Here is a 24,013-nt window from a genome sequence, read left to right as displayed (position 1 = left end):
CACTAAATGATATATTGCTCACACATGCTATGGGCATATGTGAAATGACACCCCAAAATACATTCTGCTGCTTCTCCTGAGTACAGGGATACCACATGTGTGGGACTTTTTGGGAGCCTAGCCGCGTACGGGACCCTGAAATCCAAGCACCGCCTTCAGGATTTCTAAGGGCATAATTTTTTTATTTTACTCCTCACTACCTATCACTACCTATCACAGTTTTGACAGCCATAAAATGCCAAGATGGCACAAAACCCCCCCAAATGACCCCATTTTGGAAAGTAGACACCCCAAGGAAACTGCTGATGGGTATGTTGAGCCCATTGAATATTTATTTTTTTTGTCCTAAGGGATTGAATAATGACTAAAAAAAAAAAAAAAAAAAAAAATGTACAAAAAGTTGTCACTAAATGATATATTGCTCACACATGCCATGGTTATATGTGGAATTGCACCCCAAAATATATTCCGCTACTTCTCCCGAGTACGGGGATACCACATGTGTGGGACTTTTTGGGAGTATAGTCGCGCACGGCATCCCGAAAACCAATCACCACCTTCAGGATTTCTAAGGGTGCAAATTTTTGATTTCACCCCTCACTACCTATCACAGTTTCGAAGGCCATAAAAAGCCAAAATAGCACAAAACCCCCCAAAATGACCCCATTTTGGAAAGTAGACACCCCAAACTATTTACTGAGAGGCATGTTGAGTCCATGGAATATTTTATATTTTGCCACAAGTTGCGGGAATATTACAAACTTTTTTTTTTTTTGCACAAAGTTGTCACTAAATGATATATTGCTCACACATGCTATGGGCATATGTGAAATGACACCCCAAAATACATTCTGCTGCTTCTCCTGAGTACAGGGATACCACATGTGTGGGACTTTTTGGGAGCCTAGCCGCGTACGGGACCCCGAAATCCAAGCACCGCCTTCAGGATTTCTAAGGGCATAATTTTTTTATTTTACTCCTCACTACCTATCACTACCTATCACAGTTTTGACGGCCATAAAATGCCAAGATGGCACAAAACCCCCCCCAAATGACCCCATTTTGGAAAGTAGACACCCCAAGGAAACTGCTGATGGGTATGTTGAGCCCATTGAATATTTATTTTTTTTGTCCTAAGGGATTGAATAATGACTAAAAAAAAAAAAAAAAAAAAATGTACAAAAAGTTGTCACTAAATGATATATTGCTCACACATGCCATGGTTATATGTGGAATTGCACCCCAAAATATATTCCGCTACTTCTCCCGAGTACGGGGATACCACATGTGTGGGACTTTTTGGGAGTATAGTCGCGCACGGCATCCCGAAAACCAATCACCACCTTCAGGATTTCTAAGGGTGCAAATTTTTGATTTCACCCCTCACTACCTATCACAGTTTCGAAGGCCATAAAAAGCCAAAATAGCACAAAACCCCCCAAAATGACCCCATTTTGGAAAGTAGACACCCCAAACTATTTACTGAGAGGCATGTTGAGTCCATGGAATATTTTATATTTTGCCACAAGTTGCGGGAATATTACAAACTTTTTTTTTTTTTGCACAAAGTTGTCACTAAATGATATATTGCTCACACATGCTATGGGCATATGTGAAATGACACCCCAAAATACATTCTGCTGCTTCTCCTGAGTACAGGGATACCACATGTGTGGGACTTTTTGGGAGCCTAGCCGCGTACGGGACCCCGAAATCCAAGCACCGCCTTCAGGATTTCTAAGGGCATAATTTTTTTATTTTACTCCTCACTACCTATCACTACCTATCACAGTTTTGACGGCCATAAAATGCCAAGATGGCACAAAACCCCCCCAAATGACCCCATTTTGGAAAGTAGACACCCCAAGGAAACTGCTGATGGGTATGTTGAGCCCATTGAATATTTATTTTTTTTGTCCTAAGGGATTGAATAATGACTAAAAATAAAAATAAAAAAAAAATGTACAAAAAGTTGTCACTAAATGATATATTGCTCACACATGCCATGGTTATATGTGGAATTGCACCCCAAAATATATTCAGCTACTTCTCCCGAGTATGGGGATACCACATGTGTGGGACTTTTTGGGAGTCTAGTCGCGTACGGCACCCCGAAAACCAATCACCACCTTCAGGATTTCTAAGGGTGCAAAGGCCATAAAATGCCAAACTAGCACAAAACCCCCCCAAATTACCCCATTTTGGAAAGTAGACACCCCAAGCTATTTACTAAGAGTCATGTTGTCATGTTGTCATGTTGTTGCCTATATCCGCGCTTGCTACAGACACGACATCTTTTTTGGGGGGCTCGTTGGGTAGGGGTACTCGGGAGGACATAAGAATAATGCCTCTCATGCAGCCGGCTTACTGCATTTGGTTGGGAATGGTGAGGTACAGAACCGTCTGGAAACAGAAGCTCTGTGACAACCTCTCTTTGGAAGAAAAGAAAGGTTAATGTTCCGCCTGAAGTTTTGTATAGCACAAAAGCATTCAGCAAAGCCAATTGAAATAAGTAAGCAGACACTTTTTTGTACCAGCGTCTGGTCTTACGGGAAGTTAGATACGGCGCCAACATCTGGTCATTGAGGTCCACCCCTCCCATATTTTTGTTATATTCGTGGACACAGAGGGGTTTCTCCGCAATACCAGTCGCCGTAGAAATTTGGACCGTCGTGTCTGCATGAAGGGAGGTAAGAACGAAAACATTCTTATTATGCCTCCACTTCATAGCGAGCAAATTATTACACCGATAGCAGGCTCTCTCCCCCAGCCTAAGACGGGAATCTACAAGCCGCTGGGGAAAGCCCCGGCGATTAGGTCGCACGGTGCCACATGCTCCAATCTGATTATCAAATAAATGACTAAACAGTGGCACGCTGGTGTAATAGTTGTCCACGTACAAGTGGTACCCCTTTCCGAATAAGGGTGACACCAATTTCCACACTATCTTGCCAGCGCTTCCTATGTAATCAGGGCAGTTCTCCGGCTCTACGTAACTATCTTTACCCTCATAAACCATAAAGCTCCATGCATAGCCTGTGGCCCTGTCACAGCACTTATAGAGCTTGACCCCGTATCTGGTACGCTTGTTGGGAATGTACTGTTTGAATGACAAGCGACCAGTAAACTTAACCAGGGACTCATCAACGCAGACAACTTTTTGGGGAGTAAACAAGTCTGCAAAACGTTGGTTGAAGTGGTTTATGAGGGGCCGAATTTTGTAGAGCCGATCGTATTCAGGGTCTCCACGTGGACGACAAAGTTCATTGTCACTGAAGTGCAAGAACCGCAAGATCTGCTCGTATCGTTTCCTGGACATGGAGTTAGAGAACACGGGCATGTGGTCAGCCGGATGCGTGGACCAATAAGCCCGCATCCGCATAAATTTATGTGTGCCCATGTTGAGGGAAAGGCCCAAAAACGTCTTAAATTCGGAAACCGTAACTGGTTTCCAATCTCTGGCAAGAGACGGCAACTGGGGATTAGCGGCGATGCGTTGACCAGCATATAAATTGGTTTGGTCCACAATAGATCTATAGAGATCTTCCGTGAGATACAGAGAATAAAAATCGAGTGGCGTAAAATCATCTGTATCCACCTGAATACCGGGTTGGGCAGTGAATGGGGGAAGTACGGGTTCTGCAGAAGTGGTGGGCACCCAATTGGGATAGGCGAATTCTGCAGGAAGGGCACTATGGGTACGACGGGCCTGTCTTTGTCTTCTTCTTGGTGGCAGCGGGACACTACTTGTGCTTGCCACCTCGCCAGCTTGAACTGCACTTATGGGACTCGCCACGTCACCACGTGATACTGCAGTGCTGGATGTACGTCCAGGGTGTACTAGGCCGCTGGTGCTTGCCAGTTCACCAAAAGGATGAGCGGCGCTAGTACTGGCTCTATACTCCATACGAGGGACTTGCGGTTCCTGCACCTCAACAACATCAGAAAATCGGGGTCGGGTACGCCTGACAATAGCAGGGACCTCTTCTTCGTCGTCAGAGCTATCTGACATGGAGGCGCTGTCCTCTACAGGTTCGTATTCTGAGCCTGAATCTGACAGATCAGTGTCTTCCTCTTCACTATCTGTCATGCTCAGAAACGTGTAGGCCTCTTCACTAGTGTACCTTCGCTTTGCCATTTTGGGCTCTAAATTTAGGGGTACAGTAGTGAGACTCACAGGTAAAAAAGCACCTAGCCTGTCAGCGACTGTATAAAACGCTACCAAAAAAAACTGTTAGCGATCGCAGGGATCAGGCCTGACTCTGCGAACGCTGCAGTTATGTGTGTTGTGTTTTGTAAGTGACAGTGATCGATCGATGCTGGGCTGGGCTGGGCTGGGCTGGGCTGGGCAGAGGGGCAAAACGCAGGTGCTAGCAGGTATCTGGGCTGATCCCGCTAACAATGCGTTTTTTTAGAACCCTAAATTGCTGGGCACGCTAGTATAGATCTGATCAGATCAGATATTGATCTGTTCGGATACTATACCACTAAGGGAGGTGTATGCTTTGCGCGTGTGTGTTAGTGGTGCTGGCACTAACCTAGCACTGCCTGGGGCGACGCAGACCCTTTCTGACCCTAAAACCAAATTTATATCACCCGCCGGGTGATCAGGGGGTTAAACCTTTATTAGGTAATAAATGGCGGGTGCCCTGATGCTATAAAAAGCGAACTACCTAACCAGCGTCACCCGTAACACTTATACGGTGATCACTGGTGAAAGGGTTAACTAAGGGCAATCAGGGGTTAAAACCTTTATTGGGTATTTATATGGGGGTACCTGAAGCTTTATAAAAAGCTGACGGGGAACCTAAATAACTAAATAACTAACTGGCTAACCAGCGTCACCAGTGACACTTATGCAGCGATCGCTGGTGAAAGGGTTAACTCTAGGGGCAATCAAAGGGTTAAAACCTTTATTAGGTTATATATCGGGGTACCTAATGGTATAAAAACCTGGCGTTGAACCTAAAAAAAAAACTAGCTTCCTAGCGGGACCAGTGACACAATTGCAGCGATCAGAAAAACGATCGCTTAGTGACACTGGTAAAAGAGGGTGAAAGGGTTAACTGGGAGGGCAATCAAGGGGTTAAACCTTTATTAGGGGGGGGTAGGGGGCTACCCTGGACCTAAAGGGGCCTAACACTAGCTGCCCTGACACTTTTTACAGTCACAACTGACACTAAATGTAGTGATCAATAAATAAATGAACACTGCATTAGTGACACTGTGACTGGGGGGGGGGGCGGGGGGCCGATCGGGGGGGTGATCGGGGGGTGACTGGGGTGAAATGTGTGCCTGTGTGTACCTATGTGTCAGTGGACTGTTGGTGCACTTACTTGAATGTCTTCACTCCTCGCTGTCCGGTTCAAAAAGACCGCCGCGAGGAGTGTGACATCACTTCCTCCTCCTGTGTTTACATTTTCACAGGGGAGGAAGTTCGTCACTGGCCAGGAGCGATCGAGAGGGGATGGGCGGAAACCAACGGCCATCCCCTCATCGCCGATCGCTCCGGCACCGAAAGGGACCGCCGTATCTAGCGGGAGGGGGTCCGATCGGACCCCCCACCCGCTAGAAGGCATTCACGTACATTTACGTGATTGTGCCTGCCTGTGCCATTGTGTTGACGTACATTGGCAATACGGCGGTCCTGAAGTGGTTAAAAGCTCTTTGAAAGTGCCACAAAACTGGACTTTTTACCTTTTTTTATAAGGTAAAATCTGCCGCCCATAAAACGCAAATAAAGCATGGCAAAAAATGATCGCTGCTGTTTTAGCGGCGTGTAGTGTAAAAGGGGTCTAACTTTTGAAGAGGGTGTTCTGCTGTTGTTCTGCTTGAAACAGTTCCCAGGTTTAAATGTGTAACACCTAAAATCAAGATTTGAATATTTAAAGGTGTTGTAAAGGTTTGCATTTCTTCACCTTAATGCATCCTAAGCATTAAAGTGAAAAAACATCCGACAATACCGCCCCCCCAGCCCCCGTTTTACTTACCTGAGCCCATTCACTTTCTGCGCTCGCCCCCAATGTCTTCTTTGCCACTCAGCCTGGCCGTTGATTGGCTAGAGTGGATGGATTGAAAGCAGTGCAGCCATGGGCTCGCGCTGCTGTCAATAACACCCAATGACGCGGTGCACTGAAGGGGCATGGCTGAGTGATACAATGAGCGGCTATAGCCGCTGGACGTATCACGGAAGTGCGCCCGCAAGACCTAACCACCATGCGAGAGAGTTCGCATGAAGGTGGTTAGTTCTTATAGGGAGGAGCTGAGGGACCCCAGAAGACCAGGTTCAGGGCCACTCTGTGCAAAACGAGCTGCACAGTGGAGGTAAGTATAACATGTTTGTTATATTAAAAAAAAAAGAAAAATTGTCTTTACAACCCCTTTACTATAGATAGTTGTGGAGGATATTAACTCACTGTCAACCTCACCCGTGCTGTGTATGAGACACAGAGCTCTGTTTTCATGAACAAGGGGCCATTTGAACATGTCTGACAGGATGTTCCTTTCCCATACCCATGCTATCCAGGTTATTTATTTTGAGATGGGAAACTAGGGTGTTAAATAAGGACTGCAGTATTAGCTACATTTCATTTGCTAGTTAATTAGGACTAGATACAAAATCTTATGATTATTCTTTTATGGCTACATACTTTTATTAAAGGAAATATTTTTTTAAATGTCAGAATTCTAAAGCATAAAACAAGGCAAGGCTCACATATTGGTGGAGGATGTTGTTGTAAGGGTCTTGACATCTGGAGCTACATACAACTGAACATTATTTTATATTATTCACAATACCAAATGATTAACACTGATGCTGACACAGGTCAGAAAGGCTCAGGTGGCGGCAAGGTGGTGTAGTGGTTAGCACTCTCACCTAGTAGTAAGAAGGGTCGCTGGTTCAAATCCCAACCATGACACTACCTGCCTGGAGTTTGCAGGTTCTCCCTGTGCCTGCATGGGTTTCCTCCAGGTACTCTGGTTTCCTCCCACAATCCAAAGACATGCAGGTAGGTTAATTGACTTCTGTCCAAAATTGGCCCTAGTATATGAATGGAGACCTTGGATTGTGGGCTCCTTGAGGGTAGGGACAGATGTGAGTGTGCAATGTACAGGGATAGGGATAATTGTAGACACTCACTCAGGATGGACTGGGGTCTTTATTCAACCTTACTAACTATGAAACTATGAAACATGGCTATATATACAGGATATCACTTATATGGTTTAAAAGTGTAAGAATATTTTTTTGTTTCATAAAAATGAAAAATATATAAAACTCATATTCTGCAGATACATTGTGTCTGTTGCTGATTAAACAGTTTTAAAATATTTAATGTGGGTATCTAATAAATAAATAAGGGGAAGAGCTCTACATATAAGTAACCAGTCAGCATTTGTCTTAATCTGACTTCTGTAAAGTAAGATTTGATTGATGCATGTTTCGGCATATTGCCCTTCAGCATTACTCTTTGCATTGTTTTATAGAATAAATCTGTTAATAAGGTTCTGATTACTTGACAATATCAGCTCACTAAAAAATGTATCGACCACTTTAATTGAATGTAATTATCTGAAACAGTAAATATACAAGTGTTGTCTGTGTTTTTAGTTTATCTCATTACTAAATTACAAAAAGGAAAAACCTTAGTCATTAGTTTTAAATTCATCAAGTCTGTTATAGTCTAAATCAGATAACACATTCAATACATGAATCAATAATCACAACAGACCTATTTATAATGTTTATTATTTGCATACTTGACAAGTAATCAGCATAAGAAGACAACTAAAAGCTATTCAGAGATTTTTAGCTATGTACGTTGTTACACAATGAGAGAGGATGCAAATGTTTGCTTTTATCATTGTATTAGAAGAGTATACTAATATAATAATATTGATGATAATAATATCACTATTACTACTATGTCTACTACAATTACTACTACTAATTATACTGCTACTACTACTACTACTACTAGTAGGTGGGGAGACAGACATGCTGTGAGATGTAAGAGGAGGGAGAACCAGCCAGTGAGGGAGAGATCCAGAGGGTGAGCTGGGGGAGATTCGAGCTGGAGGAGGGAGGAGGGAGACCAAGGCGGGAACACTGACAGGGGAGCAACCCCGGGAGCGGTGAGGTGAGCAGGGGCACTGACACACAGCCAGCTGCTTGCAGGGAGAAGGGAAGAGACAGCCAGTATCTGACACATAATACAGTAACACAGATACTGGGAGTAATGTTGCAAAATATAGTAACTGGGAGTATTAATTGCATAAGACAGTAACTTGGAGTATTGGGAGTATTTTTGCATAATATAGTAATTTGAGCACTGTGAGTACTTGCATAATATAGTAACTTGGAGTGCTGGGAGAATTATTTGTAACTGGCCAGAGTGCTGAGAGTGACATGGGGAGCAGAGAGTGATGTGGAGTGCTGGGAGTGACACGGGGTGCTGAGAGTGATGTGGGGTGCTCAGAGTGACGTGGAGTGCTGGGAGTGAGGCAGAGTGCTGAGAGTGACGTGGGGTGCTGAGGGTGACACGGGGTGCTGAAAGTAACATAGAGTGCTGGGAGAGAGTGGCACAGAGTGCTAATAGAGTGACGCAGAGTGCTGAGTGAGATTGACATGAGAAGCAGAGAGAGAGTGATGTGAGGTGCTGATAGACAGAGTGACGCGGTGTTCTGGGAGTAACGCAGTATTCTGGGAGGGATGCGGAGTGCCGGGAGTGACACAGAATGCTAAGAGCAAGTGATGTGGAGTACAGAAACAAAGGAATTGGTTAACCGGAAAATTAAAATACAACCACTAACAGCGCTAATACCACATCTCCATATACAAAAAATAGTTGTCTATACTGAGCATGTAGTACTTTCAAAAAACCAGCAAGTCTTTTGTCAGAATTTATGTCCATACACCAAATGTTTTTTTTTTTTTTTTTTAAAACATTTTATTGAAATTATTCATTAATACAAATAAGCATAAAATACAAGTATCCAAATACAAGTCAAGAGTGACTGTACAGCAAATTACCAATGGATAAAGTACAACAACAATGGCAGATAAACGAGATAAAGGAGGAACAAAGCAAAGATAGAGACCAATGGCCTCCGTAGGCAAGTACAAATAGTGTAAATATACTCCCATCTTAATCGCATGTAAAGAAATCAACTCTAATGCGTTATTCAGAAACAGAAAAACAAAAACATAGTGGTATTACCTTATATAAACTGGACCGTACTGTCAAGCCACCGGACACCCCAAAAGGGATCTTGCTGTGAACGGTGGTTGAATGAGGGAGGTAGACAGAAAAGTGTAGAGGTCCATTTATGACAGAGTCTGCTATTTTGCTAGTCTATCAGACCGCATAATCGGGGTTTAAACCACCTACTATTATAAGTACTGGGTACAAAGGAAGAATCTAGTGAGGAAAAAGGGCGTAAATATATCCTGTACAATAATGAATCAAACTATTGGAAAGTAACAGAACGAGACTTGTTATGTCTCCAAATGGGGTAAAAAAAAAAAAAAAAAAAAAAAAAAAAAAAAGGGGGGGGCTTGAGAAATTGCAAATAGAGAGGAAAAGGAACGGATCTTGTGTCAACCGTAACCTAAGGTCGCTGGAAAGAGTACTGACTACACAATCATGTGTTGGTAGTCTGATTTCCCAAATTGAAAGAATCTCTAAAATGTGTCCAACATGCCCAAATTTTACCATATTTAGAGGGTTCATCTCTCGCTTGGTGTATGAGATTTTCCATTTCTGCTATCTTGTCCACCCGTGTCACCCATTCAGCTAACGTAGGAGGCGATGTGGTCTTCCAATGAACCGGGATACACTGATTAGCCGCATTAATGAGATGCATTGATAGGGATTTAGAATACGCTTTCTTGGGAGTGGAAGAGTAGTGCAGAAGGAATTGGGCAGGAGTAAAATCAGGGGTATAAGTTGTTATATTGGTAATATGCCTGTGGATATCTTGCCAAAATGGTTGTATAAGTGGACATTCCCACCAAATGTGGAGTAGCGTTCCCGTTGCTGTATTACAGCGCCAACATGTAGAAGGGACACTAGGGAAGAACTTGTGAATTTTGTCAGGGGTTCTATACCATTTAGAGAAGATCTTATATCTGCTCTCTTGAGAAGAAACGTTTATGGAACCTTTGTGAATGAGATGATAGATGTTCTTCCAATCCTCAAGTGAAAGAGATAACTGCAGATCAGATTCCCATTGTAGAACTAAATTATCGCTCAAAATATCATAAGAGGAAAAGAGCAGTGCGTAAGTCATAGAGATAACATGTCTTTGTGGTTCACGGTTGTTACAGACAGATTCAAATGGTGTAAGGGCTCTAAACCAGTTGGCATAAGTTTTGGAAGTTTGAAAAAAGTGTCTAATTTGTAAGAACTTAAAAAAAGGGACATGAAATTCCGGGAATAAGGACACCATGTTTGGATGTGATAGGAGAATGCCATTTTGAAAGAATTCATATGCTCTTGGTAAGGACCCGCCTGGGGACCTCCTCGGCGATTTAGGGAAAAATCCTGGTGGAAAGTCTGGATTGTCAGTTAGGGGCGTCATGGGGCCACATGTAGGGTTCAATTGTAGAAATTTGCAAGCCTCTCGAAATCTTTTCAGAGTAGAGTGTATGAAAGGATTAGTACGTACGTTTTGTGGAATGTGCGACGTGCGCAGCCATGGTAGATGAGCTAATGGTAATTGTGTGAATGCTTGTTCTAGTTTAATCCAGTCCTTATAGGATTCATGAGAGTGCCAGTCTATTATTCTTGTCAGGTGGCACGCCATATGGTACTTCTGAAGGTCTGGCAGACCCATACCGCCTAGCTCTTTAGGAAGTGTCAAACGATCCCAACTTAATCTAGGTTTTTTTGCCAACCAGATAAAGTGTCTGCACATGCGTTTATAAGAGATAAAGAAAGTAGGAGGTAATTCTATAGGAATCGCTTGCAACAAATACAAGATCCTGGGCAGCACATTCATTTTTAAAATAGCCAATCTGCCAAACCAAGAGAAGGGTCCTTTGAACCATTTGTGTAGGTCTGTTTGGATCACGCTGAGGAGGGTCTGAAAATTGATAGAAAATAAATTTGTAAGGTTGGCGGGAATATAGATGCCTAAATATTTAATTGAATTGAGTTCCCAGCAGAAAGGGAAATTATGTTTGCATTGTAAAACTAATGGAGGTGGTAGCGATATGTTTAGAGCTTTAGATTTAGAAAAATTTATTTTCAAATTAGAAAGTAATTGAAATAGCGAAAAATCTTTGAGGAGATTGGGAATAGAAGTAATAGGGTCAGTTAAAAAGAGCAGGACGTCGTCAGCATAAGCTGCGACCTTATAGGTTTTATTGATGATAGTTATACCTTTAATGTCCGGATTCTCTCGAAGTCTACGAAGAAGGGGTTCCATGGTGAGTAGGAAGATTAGGGGGGAAAGAGGGCAACCCTGGCGAGTGCCATTGGCGATGGAGAAGGCGTTCGACAGGCACCCATTAACTCGGATTTTGGCCACAGGGGAGGAGTATAAAGCCATTATCATCTGTATTAGTTGAGGAGGGAAACCAACTGAATGTAGAACTGCCTCCATATAGTCCCAAGCCACCCTGTCGAACGCCTTCTCCGCGTCAAGCGATAAGAAGAAACCAGGGGTAGAGGTAGTAGAGAGCCAATGGTGAATGTGAAGCGCTTTAATCGTGTTATCCCTAGCTTCCCTGCCCGGGACGAACCCCACTTGATCCAAATCAATTAAGCTCGGATGGATGGGAAGTATACGGTTGGCTAGTGCTTTTGCATACAGTTTAATGTCCACATTTAAAAGTGATATTGGGCGATAATTGGTAACTAAAGTGGGATCTTTATAGGGGTTTGGAATAAGGGTTATGTGAGCTTCAAGCAGATCTTTGTGGGCTGCATTAGAGGGCGACATTGCAGTAAAAGCTTTAACCAAATGAGGGGTTAAGATGTCAGGAAAGGATTTATAGTAGCTGACAGAAAGGCCGTCAGGGCCTGGGCTTTTGCCGGGTTTCATTTGTTTTAGGGCACTAAGTATTTCTTCTGATGACAATGGGGAGTCTAAACCAGGGAATCTATCCGTATCAATTGGCTCAGGTGAGTACTGTTGTAAAAAATTTTTAATGGCTGTTGAGCGTTCCGTCGGATTGGACATCGTGGGTGGAGTGGGAAGGTTATATAAAGAGGAGAAATAGCGAACAAATTGATCTGAAATGTCCTGTGTCGAGGATAGTGTGGTACCTCGTTCATCTACAATCGAGTGTATCGTGTGTTTTGCCTTCTTTGCTTGAAGGGCTCTGGCCAGTAGCTTGCCAGATTTGTTTCCAAATTCATAAAAAACTTTTTTAGATAACATAAAATTACGCTTTACTTTTTTATGTAGAACTTCTAAGAGTTCTTCTCTAGTTTGCGTAAGTTCAGACAGAACCTCCGCTGCTCGCGAAGCTTTGTGAGTTTTTTCAAGTAAATGTACGCGTTTTGTTAAAGCGTCTATGTACGTTTTCCTGAGTTTGTTACGTTTGGCTGCTAGAGATATAAATTCACCTCTTATTACACATTTATGTGCAGCCCATATTGTGTCGGGATTAGATTCCATGGTCGAGTTTTCAGCAAAATAGTGAGAAAGGCAGTTAGATATGTTCTGTACAATATCCGAATCAGTGAGTAGGGAATTGTCGAGGCGCCAAATGTGTGAACCTATTCGTTTATCCGGAAGGGAGAGAGTTAAGGAGACAGGGTTGTGATCTGAGAGAACCATAGGTTCAATAGTGGAGTCGGTTAAGAAAGGTAATTCATTTTGAGAAATGAAAATGTAGTCAAGACGAGAATATTTCTCGTGGGGTGGAGAAAAGAAAGTGAAATCTTTTTCGTTAGGGTGAAGGGTCCTCCAAGCATCGTGTAGGAGTAACTCTTGTAATTGAGATTTGATTGCACGGAGGGCCCTATATTTCAGTACCGAAAATCCGTTTGATGTGTCTAAGGAGGGGTTCAGAGCAACATTAAAGTCACCACCAACAATTAGAAAACCATTTTGAAATGTGGTCAGTTGTTGAAGGGTATTACGAAAAAATGTGACCTGCTGCGAGTTGGGTGCATAAATATTGGCGATGGTGATGTGTCTGTTATGTAGTGAGCCTTTTAAAAAAAGGAACCTACCTTGTATGTCTCTCTGAATGTCTGTAATTTGGATTGGGCAGTTTCTGGAAATAATTATGGAGACTCCTTTAGATTTGGCATCCGCATTTGGTGCGTGGTAGACTGTTGGAAAATATTTGTCAGTTAACCTCGGAATCGTGTCATGTCTGAAGTGAGTCTCTTGAATGAGAGCAATATGGGTTTTAGAGTGTCGCAAAGTAGAAAGTAATTGCATTCTTTTTTCGGGCGTATTAAGGCCACGTATGTTGATGGAGCATATCTTAATTTTTTGGAAGTCTTGGGTCGCATTCTGTGAAGTGGTAGACATGTTCATTAGATCCGTTCAGGGGATGAGGGCACTAAAAAAAAAAAAAATGAGATGTAAGGTGTGGAACACACCCGTTAACCGATGAGACAGAGAGAGAATACGCCCCTCTATCTCTAAGAAAAGAAAATCGGTGTAAGTACGATGCGACGAAAGCAAGTCCACCCAATAATAGGTGAACTTACTCCTCGCCACAACCGTGTGGGGGTTGGCTGTGACCAGTCCAAAGAGGGATTTGAAAAGAAGAAATGGGGAGCCGGCTCACGACCTTATAGGAAGTACATGTTGGAGGCATATAGCCGCAACTATTTATTCTATTGTTATATATATTTTTTTTTTATATATATTCATTTATGTTGTATTATGGTCATTTTAGGGGGAAGACATCAGTGGTATGAGGTATTCTGAAAGGGAAGATTTAGAAATGGATGAAGAGGCAAGAAGATGGTTAAAAATTATACCTGTGTGGTCATATACGTTTGAGCAAGAAAATACACTAGGAGGACAAAGGAGTAGAAACATAATATAGTCCAAGCATAACTAACACTGTAAAGGATGGAGGGGGGGAGGAGAGAGAGGAGGGAAGCGGGGGGGGAATGGGATGTGGAGGGGAGGGGAGGGGAAGGGAGGAGGTGGAACACAGGGGAAAGGGGAGGGAAGGGGGAAAGGTGGGGAAGGGAGATATCATAGGTACTTGTCATGACATTACATTTCAGTTGTCATGTCTAAATATGCTATTCAAAGAGCCTGTGCACCATGTAATTTCCTCATATAAAGGGACTAGTCCTATATGGACAATAGTTAGAACCATACAGTATTAGATTAGATGAAATGTGGCAAATGGTAATGTCTTTTAATGACCAAAGCTAATATTAGGGGTACATCACTATTGGTAATAATGAGAACGATAGTAACTATGGGGAAGATAAACGCACCTCTGCTTTATCAGATACATAAAGCCAGATATAAAACCAGTAGCTAAGAGTTAGTAAAAAGGGAGTGATTGGACACCCATAAGTAAGGAGAGCTTGCAAAAATAAAAAGCGTTTCCTCATAACACCCTGCAGCCGAAGGAAGTAGTGAGTCCGGAAATAATTGTATGGCCAAGGTGGCGTAAATAGTGCAGCCACATACAGCGGGGTGCCGGAAAGAAGAAAATGGCCGCAGGGAGCTATGGGAAATGTAGTACGTGTCTCCTAAAGTAACACAATAAACGAACGGTCATATGAGGGATATACAGACTTCCCTTATGCTAGGTAGAAAGAGCCTAGAACGATGAAGAAAGGTCGCAAAAACATTTAGAACAAAAATAACCAGGCCTATCAACTGAAAAGGCAACTATGAGCAGAAGTAAAAATCTTCACTGTATGTCGCTACTTACACATTAATGATAGTCACAAGTCCTGCATTCGGGAGAGAAAGCAAAAAAAAAGAAAGTCAGACCAGATTAATATGACACAAACAAAAATATACACCGGAGCTGTGCCACTTCAGCGTTCTCTTCTGGCTCTCCTGGAGCTTTGCGTGTAGTAAGGACTGCGCGGGCGTCGGGTATCCCTCGGAGCGGTGTGTCCGTCATCCGGTGAAGGAGATCTGCGCCGTCTGAGACTCTGTTCTTGTGCGTCCATCGGTTCTGCCGGAGGTAGATCCTTTCTCACCGCAGAGCGGCGAAAATCTGCGAACCAATTGGGCACCTCAACTAATGGAATGTTGAGTGAGCGGCAGAAATGTGGTAAGTCCTCGGGAACTTTCAGATGCGCTGTGCGGCCTTGAGATATTGCAGAGAGACAGAACGGGAATCTCCATTTATAATTAATCCCGTTAGCACGGAGGACATCTAGTAGTGGGCGCAAGTCCCTGCGGTGTTTCAGTGTTAGGCTAGAAAGATCCTGATAAATTTGGATGTTTGTTCCGTCATGTATGATTTGTGGGGAGTCCCGGGCTCTCTTAAGGATCTCTTCTTTAAGTTTAAAGTCAGTAAGACAGCATATGATGTCGCGGGGGGGTCTGACTCCCTACCCCTAGGCTTCAAGGCTCTGTGAATCCTGGCCATGTCTATAGGAGTCGTGGGTGACCTAGTGAGCAAGTTGTTAAAAATGCTAGTCACGGACTGCAGAATCTGGTCCCCTTCAATGGTTTCCGGAAGGCCTCTGACCCTTAGGTTATGGCGACGGCCTCTGTTGTCGAGGTCTTCCAAATGAATATGGACAGCCCGCAGTTGAAGAGTATGGGAATCGACGTGATGAGTAGTTTTCTTGATCTGTGACTCCTGTTTCCTCATGCTATCCTCCATTTCAACCACTCTGTCAGTGAGAGAGCGAATGTCCAGGCGAAGCTCCGAAATGGCCGCCGAGAGTGTTCCTTTAATATCGTCAGCTATAGATCTGAGGTCTTGCATGCAGAGTTGTGGTTGTGGAAGGGGTGCGGGATGATCCGAGTGAACCGGAGCCTCAGGTAAGGCTAATGAAGGATCTCGTTGTGGTCCGCTCTGAGTCATATTTGGTTGTCTTCGATTAGGGGCTGCCGCCATTGTTCCTCTGGTTGCCCTGAATAAAGCAGGGATTGTGGTAGAAATTGTGGTAGAAACACCTCCGGAATTCCCTCGAGGCGAACGAGATCGGGACGCGGAGGAATTCCGCGAAGCAGTCCCCATATAGAAGTAGCTTTAGGCAGGCTAGAACCTCCGCAAATTAGAGTATAGGTCGTGAGGCGATGGGAGCTCAGGTACTAGGCATCCATCTTCTAGGCTGGTCAGGCCACGCCCCCTACACCAAATGTTAATGGCTGAGATCACACTCTATTCCTCATCAATGAATGCAGTCCTTCATATTCATATTCATACAATCTTCATAGATGTCTGGGTGTATATGGATATGGTCCTACACCTTCACCATGAACTGTTCCACCTCCGTGAATATGTATATAGATGGCTGCTTACCAGATTCCAGTCACTTTAGAGCCTATCTACACTATGTGGAACTCCTCTGTCTGGTTCTGTGTGTCCCGCTGATTGCTCTCACATTGGTAGTAGACATGCAAGAGATTCAAGGGGTCTCGTATAGTGTGATACCTTTTATTAGGATTAAATGAATTCCCTACCCCCCTTACATAATATGCTTACATTTAAAACAACTTAAAACCAGCTTATAACATTTGGGGTGTTAGTGGTGCCGTACGATCGTCTCACCGGTAGGCTGCAGATCTCATCCGACACAGTCTCCGTGTGTAGACCCGGGTCCTTGTCGGCTTTCACTCCCCCTCTTGCTCGTGTGACCACCGCACTGACGCGTTTCGTGTTTTCACGTCTTCAGAGAGCGTGGTCACACGATATACTGAGCAATCTTATATAGTAATATGTATTTAAAAACAGGGCGTCGCTAACCTGCGCAGTTGCGTCTGTCCCTCCCACCGTATTGAGCAGCAGTCAGCAGAGAGTGATCTCCCTGTCTGCCCCTTCTGCCGCTCTACTTCCGGTTCAGATGTGACCGGCAGTGACGTCTACTTCCGGTTCCGATGTCACCGGAAGTATATGACTGCGTCGCTGCGTGTGGATAGACACTTAACATCCATCCTGCTGAGCCACAATTGTAGTCTGAGTTGGATAGGAATCAATTGGCTTCATTCAAATAGTTACATTCATCAGTAATTTATATTGTACAGTAACAGTGTAGGAGTAATATGTATCTCCTAATGCACAGTAGTTACATGTAGGGAGTGTCTTAAAAGCCTTGCCTATATGGGTGAATAAAAAATTATATATAAAACCATATATCAATCATATCTAGTGTCATATACTATGTGAACATAGCGGAACTGTTTAACAAAGATACCTATTACATTATGTATGGAAACACAATAAGGTATGGAAGTCCAAACAATAAATAAAAATACAAATGAATATCATGATAGAAATAAAAAAAGAAGAAGAAAAGAAAAACAGAGAAATAAGACTGAAAACGAGGATAAAAATAAAAATAAATATAAAAAAAAAAATAATGAGAAAAAAAAAATAAAAAAAAAAATAGAAATTAACCTTAAAAGTAAAAATACAAATAAATATAACAAAAAAAAAAAAAAAAAAAAAAATAAAAAATGAAAAAAAAAAAATAAATAAAAAAAAATAAATATAAAAATAAAAATGAAAATAAAAATAAACATAAAAATAGCAATAATAGTGCAAAGAAGGATGTAAATAAGTATAAATAAACTCTATAGTAAATAAGTGTAAAAAAAGAGAGAAAATAGAAAGAAAATAACCAGATATATATAAATATGAGAATAGGTGAATAACAATACAGATAAGCATGTAAACCTACACTAAAGTAAGGATAACCGTACTGTACTATGTGCCTGTCCTGACTCCTTATCTTACTTATGCTCTTTTTTTAGGGCTTTTCTATACATTAATCCTCCTCACCAGGATTCCTTAATACTAAATTTCTGAGGAGTGAGTCATTATAACTCTACATGTGGAATTGTTTCTATTTGTTGATACGATTACACGAGCCTCTAATATATGCTAATAGTTGCTAATGTAGCAGTTAATATCAAGTTCAATGTTGAGGCCTTTGGGGCTAAGTGTATCTGTTAGGAAAATCCATTCGGTTTCACGGCGTGAGATCTCCCTCACCATGTTAGAACCTCTCCAATTTGGATGTATTTTATCTATGCCCCAAAATTTAAGACCCTTAGGGTCTCTCTTATGTTTTTTCCTAAAATGTAATGACACACTATGTTCTTTGTACCCTATAGTAATATTATAGATGTGCTCTGCAACTCGTGTGGATAGCATGCGTTTGGTGCGGCCTATGTACATGAGGCCACATGGACACTCTAGTGCATACACCACATGTGTAGATCTACATGTGATACACTCCTTAATTGGAAACGTAGAGTTATTTGCTGTTGATGTAAAGTGGGTCAACGCTCTAAAGTGGGTGGTCACCTGTCTACAGGCTTTACATCTCCTGCAGGCGTGAAAGCCTGTCTGTTCCCAGAACATTTTCAATCTTTTCGGTGGATCTAGTACTTTTTTAACGACCTGATCCCCGAACGTAGGATTTTTTCTATATATAAAGGGTGGCCTTACTGGTATATTTTGGCCTGTGACCCGATCCAACTGCAGACTATGCCAATGTCTGGTAATGATGGCCTCAACATCTTTGTATTGTTTATGGTAATTGGAAATGAACCCCCATTCATGCGTGTTATTATCTCGTTTAATTTTCGGTAGCAAGTGATGTGGAGTGCTGAGAGAGAGAGAGAGATGCAAGGTGCTGAGAGTGAGTGATGCAACATGCTGAGAAAGCGTGACACGGTGTGCTGGGAGTGACGCAGTGGGCATGGACTGACGCGGGGGGCTGAGAGTAACGCAGTGTGCTGGGAGTGACACAGTGGGCTTGGAGTGATACGGAGGGCTGAGAGTGACACCGTGAGCTGATCCTGAGGGAGGCCCGGAAGATGCAGGAGGTCCGTTATGAGGCTGCATGACTGATGTTCTTTCCGGACTTCTCGGTTGATACCCAGAGGCTCCGAAAATCATTTGATGAGGTGAAGCGGCCCCTTCGGGTGAAAGCCATTAAGTATAGCATTCTGTTTCCAGCACGCCTTTGGGTGCAAGACGGAGAATATATGCATTTTTTCACCTCACCCAAGGAGGCGTCTCAATGGCTGAACACCTTGCCGTTTTGTTTGGTTACCGTTTCTCTTCAAGAGTTCTGCAGAAGTTTCCTTGGGTCCGTGAGTACTGTTCTGACTGTTACTTACCATCTGCCCTGTCTAGTACACTCCTGTACTATGATCTGGAGGTGCTGGATACCGTTCACTGATTAGCTTCTGATAGCAATGGTGGAGATACCCCTGTATGCATCTAAGTCTGGAGCTGTATTTATTCTCTGGTTCCCTCCTGTTTAGTTTAGTGCAGATCTGCCTCTCATAACAGGGTGTACCCTGCGGGGCCTCCGGTGTAAACCATGTTTCTCAGCACCCAAGTTTGTTTTTTGCAAAAGCCAAGGTTTATTGTTTTATTTTCTAAATTCTCCTGTGACTTTTGAGTGTTTTGTCTGGATACAGGCCTGCATGGTAGGACTGCGCCCCTTGGAATGCCCAGGACATAGTAGTCTTCACTGCATCCTGCCCGTTGGTGGCATCTCCTCTGGACATGGTATGCCTACAAAAAAAAAGATTTAATAGATGAAGTTGATCAAGGTAAAATGGTACCACATCCCAGAGTATAGATTTTTAAAGATAGGGGAAAAGGAGAGAGGGGCTGGAGGGTAACCAACCCCCGAGACTTTTAAACCGGTACCAGGTATAGATGCAAGATAATCACGTGCCAGAAAAATAAAATCAATAGAATTTTATTAAGAATACAAATACAAAAAACATTTCCTAAAAAAAGGGAATATGGATATATGTAACAACTACTGAAGTACAAAAAATGGTACAGATTCACAGATCACCATACATGTTACCAAACTTGTACAAAAGTATGCTGCATTTCTCTCTACATGTTCCGCTCTCTTGAGCTTCCTCAGGATGTTGCAGCATATACAGTTACAGAAAAGACTGAAAAATAGAATAATAAATAAATAAATACAATTGCCCAATACATATGAAGAGTTTGAAACAAAGATTTCTATAGTGAGCTGAGTATCTGCCTATGTCATGATCAGTAAACAGTGACAGATATGTATTGATATGTCAAGAAATGTGTATAAAAATACATCATTCCTAACAGTTAGTGAAAGAACAGAACAAAGCAATTCAATTTTAAATAAATACATACAACATATGGCCGCCTTACCCGGTGGGTCATAGATCCATGCTTAATACGCAATTGATCAAGAAATTACTTTTTTTGTGTGGAAAAAGTCACACACATATGAATGCGCCAAACAAGAAAACTCGATATCCCCCGACAGTCTGCAGAGGCATGAGATATAGTAGAATAAACAGGAAGTATAATGTAATATTTCAAACATAAAAACAAGCACACATTTATCCCAAAAGGGACATACCTGAAAGGTGTCAGAAGTATAGGCATTTATTGAGCCAAATTTTGACTGTAGAGGGCAGTATGCCTCAAAAATGATCGGAATGATGTCAGATGCTGATTGTACTTGAGTCCTCTAGATAAATAATTAGCCTATAGAGATTGAAGGAAAAAAAGTTTTTTTACAATGGTGTGCCTACAAACCCTTAGTATGCACCCTTATTCTTTTTTCTTTTTTTTCTTTTCTTTCGTTTTTACTCCTGGTTTTGTGATACTCTTCCACAGGTTAAAACCTGACTGCTACTTGTTTGTGACCCCAAGTAGTCTTTTACTATGATTCAGTTCAGGATAAAAGTATAAACTAGTTTGGGTGAGTGTGCGGGGTGGGGGGGAGTTGGGATGGGTTGAACTGGTTTAAGGTTTATTTGAAGGAATGTATTTTGTGCACTTGCATGATTGATTGTATTGACTCTATCTTCTCTAAGCACTGTGGAGGGGTGATATGGGGGGACCTGGGGACAGCTTACTTCCGGGGACCAGACACCTCGATATGTGAGATACCCCCTTGTTGCTTAATTTGCCTATATCCCTACACATGGCCCCTTTAACAATTATTTTGTGGAATGTCTGGGGACTTAATTCCCTGATCAAAAGATCCCTTGTATTTGCTTTCCTCAAAACTCACCATCCAGATGTATGTATTTTACAAGAAACCCATTTGACGGGTAGCAGAATCCTGAGTCTCAAAAAAGTGTGGGTGGGCCATCACTATCACGCCACTTACACTTCGTCAGAGGAGTGAGTGTGCTTGTCCACAAATCTCTCTCATTCAATCTGCTGGATCTGTGTCCACCCCGGGGGATGCTTTATCATGCATGCTATAATTGCAAATGTACCCATGGCGGTGGTGGGGCTCTACATCCCCCCACCGGCATCCTTGTCAATTCTGAAAATGATTAGTCGATATCTGGCAAATATGCCAGTGGAAAATGTACTCCTGGCGGGTGACTTTAATATGCCTCCCTGCCAGTGGTGGCTGGTAAAGTTTTAGGATTGGAGGGTGCCAAACCCCGCCCTTTTTGACCCATCCCACTTGGCGAAGATGGGCGTGGTTTCAGCGATATAGTGGGCCTGGCTCGAAGGTGGTGTGGTTAGTGTCTGAGATGAATGAGAGACAGAGGGGGAGGGAGAGAGGGATGGAGGCACAGCAGGGACAGATCCTACACAACAATAGAAGTATGTGTATTCTAGAAAGTTTAACAATCAGCAGATAAAGATATTTCAAACACCTGGTGTTAGCACTTCAATCATCCCGGCACCATGGTTGTTATGGTGTCAGGATGATTGAAGCGCATTATTTATATTATAACATTTTAATATAAAATGAAATCATTCAACTCACCATAATGCAGAATCAGTGGGAGCCATCCTGAGCGGTTCACCAGATGTCATCAGGTGTCCCCAACAGAGTCCCTCTTTACATGCAGCCTATGTCCCACCAAATGCAACCTGTGTCACCATCAATTGCAGAAGTATGTGTCATCACCAAATTGCAGCAGTATGTGTCACCATCAATTTGCAGCAGCATGTGTCATCACCAAATTGCAGCAGCATGTGTCCCCATCAAATTGTAGCAGCATGTGTCACCATCAAATTGCAGAAGCATGTGTCACCACCAAATTGCAGCAGCACATGTCACCATCAATTGCAGCAGCATGTGTCACCACCAAATTGCAACAGCATGTGTCACCGCCAACTTGCATCAGCATGTGTCACCAACAATTGCAGCAGCATGTGCCCCACCAAATTGCAGGAGCATATGTCATCAAGTTGCAGTATCATGTGTCACCAAGTTGCAGCAGAATGTGTCACCAAGTTGCAGCAGAATGTGTCACAAAGTTGCAGCAGCATGTGTCACCAAGTTGCAACATCATGTGTCACCAAGTTGCAGCAGAAATTACATCTCCTGCTCACAACTGTTGCAGCAGAATGTGTCACCAAGTTGCAGCAGAATGTGTCACCAAGTTGCAGCAGCATGTGTCACCAAGTGGCAGCAGAATGTGTCACCAAGTTGCAGAAGAATGTGTCACAAAGTTGCAGCAGCATGTCACCATGTTGCAGCATCATGTGTCACCGAGTTGCAGCATCATGTGTCACCAAGTTGCAACAAAATGTGTCACAAAGTTGCAGCAGAAATTACATCTCCTGCTCACAACTGCTGCAAGCATTGAGCACATTATTCATTAAAAAAAACCTGGCTGCTGGATATATTCTAAATAAAAAATAAAACATGGATCATATTGCTCAAGTCAATGTGTGAGTAAAGGGGTGCATTTTAGTAATTTTAAATTGCTTAAAAATAGTCATTAGCGCCACACACTCCGCAGAGAAGAATTTATGGATGCCCTCACCTTAATACAGCTCCGCTCGGGCTGAGGAACGGAGCTGCCGACGTCACTTCCGGCTTTCGTCTGCTTCACAAAACCCGGAAGTGACCTCAGGGTTTAAATAACAATGTTCCCGCCCGTAGAATCACAGGGATTTTATGGGCGGAAGCTACTCAGCGTTCTGCATTGCGCCGCAAGACGGGTTAAATGCCCGCAAATGAAGCGCCGTGTATGCAATCTTGAGATTGCATATACGTGGCACTTCCCATAGTGCACTGTGTCAAATATGTTAAATGCACATGTTAAATGCCTTTTTTTATGTCTTAAAGGGGCAGTTATAATTTTTTTTTTGGTGACTACAGGAGGGAGGGGTAGCGCCCGGGTGCCCCCATGGATGGGCCGCCACTGCTCCCTGCCATGCCTTGGACAGGCTGACAGCAGGAGGGGCCATGGATTCCCCACTCTATCGCTGGGTGTTAGAAGTTTTTAAGTTAATTAATATTTTAAGTTATAAAAGTTTCTGAAAATATATGTAAGTTATATGTACGGTAATAAGTTATGGTTTCTGAAGGTCACAGAACAACAGAGAGTATAGGGAGGAGTGGTTTTTCTAGTTATCAAGAAACGCCCCTGTGAGTATAGTAGAATACTAGAGTAATATGTATTTTACTGGGAAGTGTAGAGTATGTAGAGTTTCCACTACATTTACATTTCTAATCTCTTCTACATCACTTTTTTTCAATGGCCAGCCAGTCGATATGGTTAATTTTTTTCCCCACTCCTTGACAAAGGGGAGAGATGTACACAAATTTCATGATTGGTCAAGTCTCGGGAAAAAATGATCAAAGAACCTAGAAGGAGGCGTTTGCGTCAGATGTGGACAACGGTCCAGTAAAAAGGCGAGGGTGAGTTGTTTTTCTCTTTGTTTTCTCGCCTCTCTGTACACAGAAAAAAAAAAAAAGATACAGCATATGAAGTTGATTGACAAGGCCAGTTGGATGGTATACTTCAAGTTATTTTTGGAAAATCCAGGACTTTGTGAAGACGTAATTTAGTTATGTACGTGAAGATATCTGCCAAGGTTAGTTCCTAAGAAGGTGAGAGAGTCTCACATAAGAAAATATTGGGTTGTTACCCA

The sequence above is a fragment of the Lithobates pipiens genome, unplaced genomic scaffold (genome assembly GCF_037356315.1).
Source record: "Lithobates pipiens isolate NorthernLeopardFrog02 unplaced genomic scaffold, aLitPip1_a1.2 Scaffold_8, whole genome shotgun sequence".
NCBI classification, from domain to species: Eukaryota; Metazoa; Chordata; class Amphibia; order Anura; family Ranidae; genus Lithobates; species Lithobates pipiens.
Note: the sequence above shows the minus strand (reverse complement) of the source record.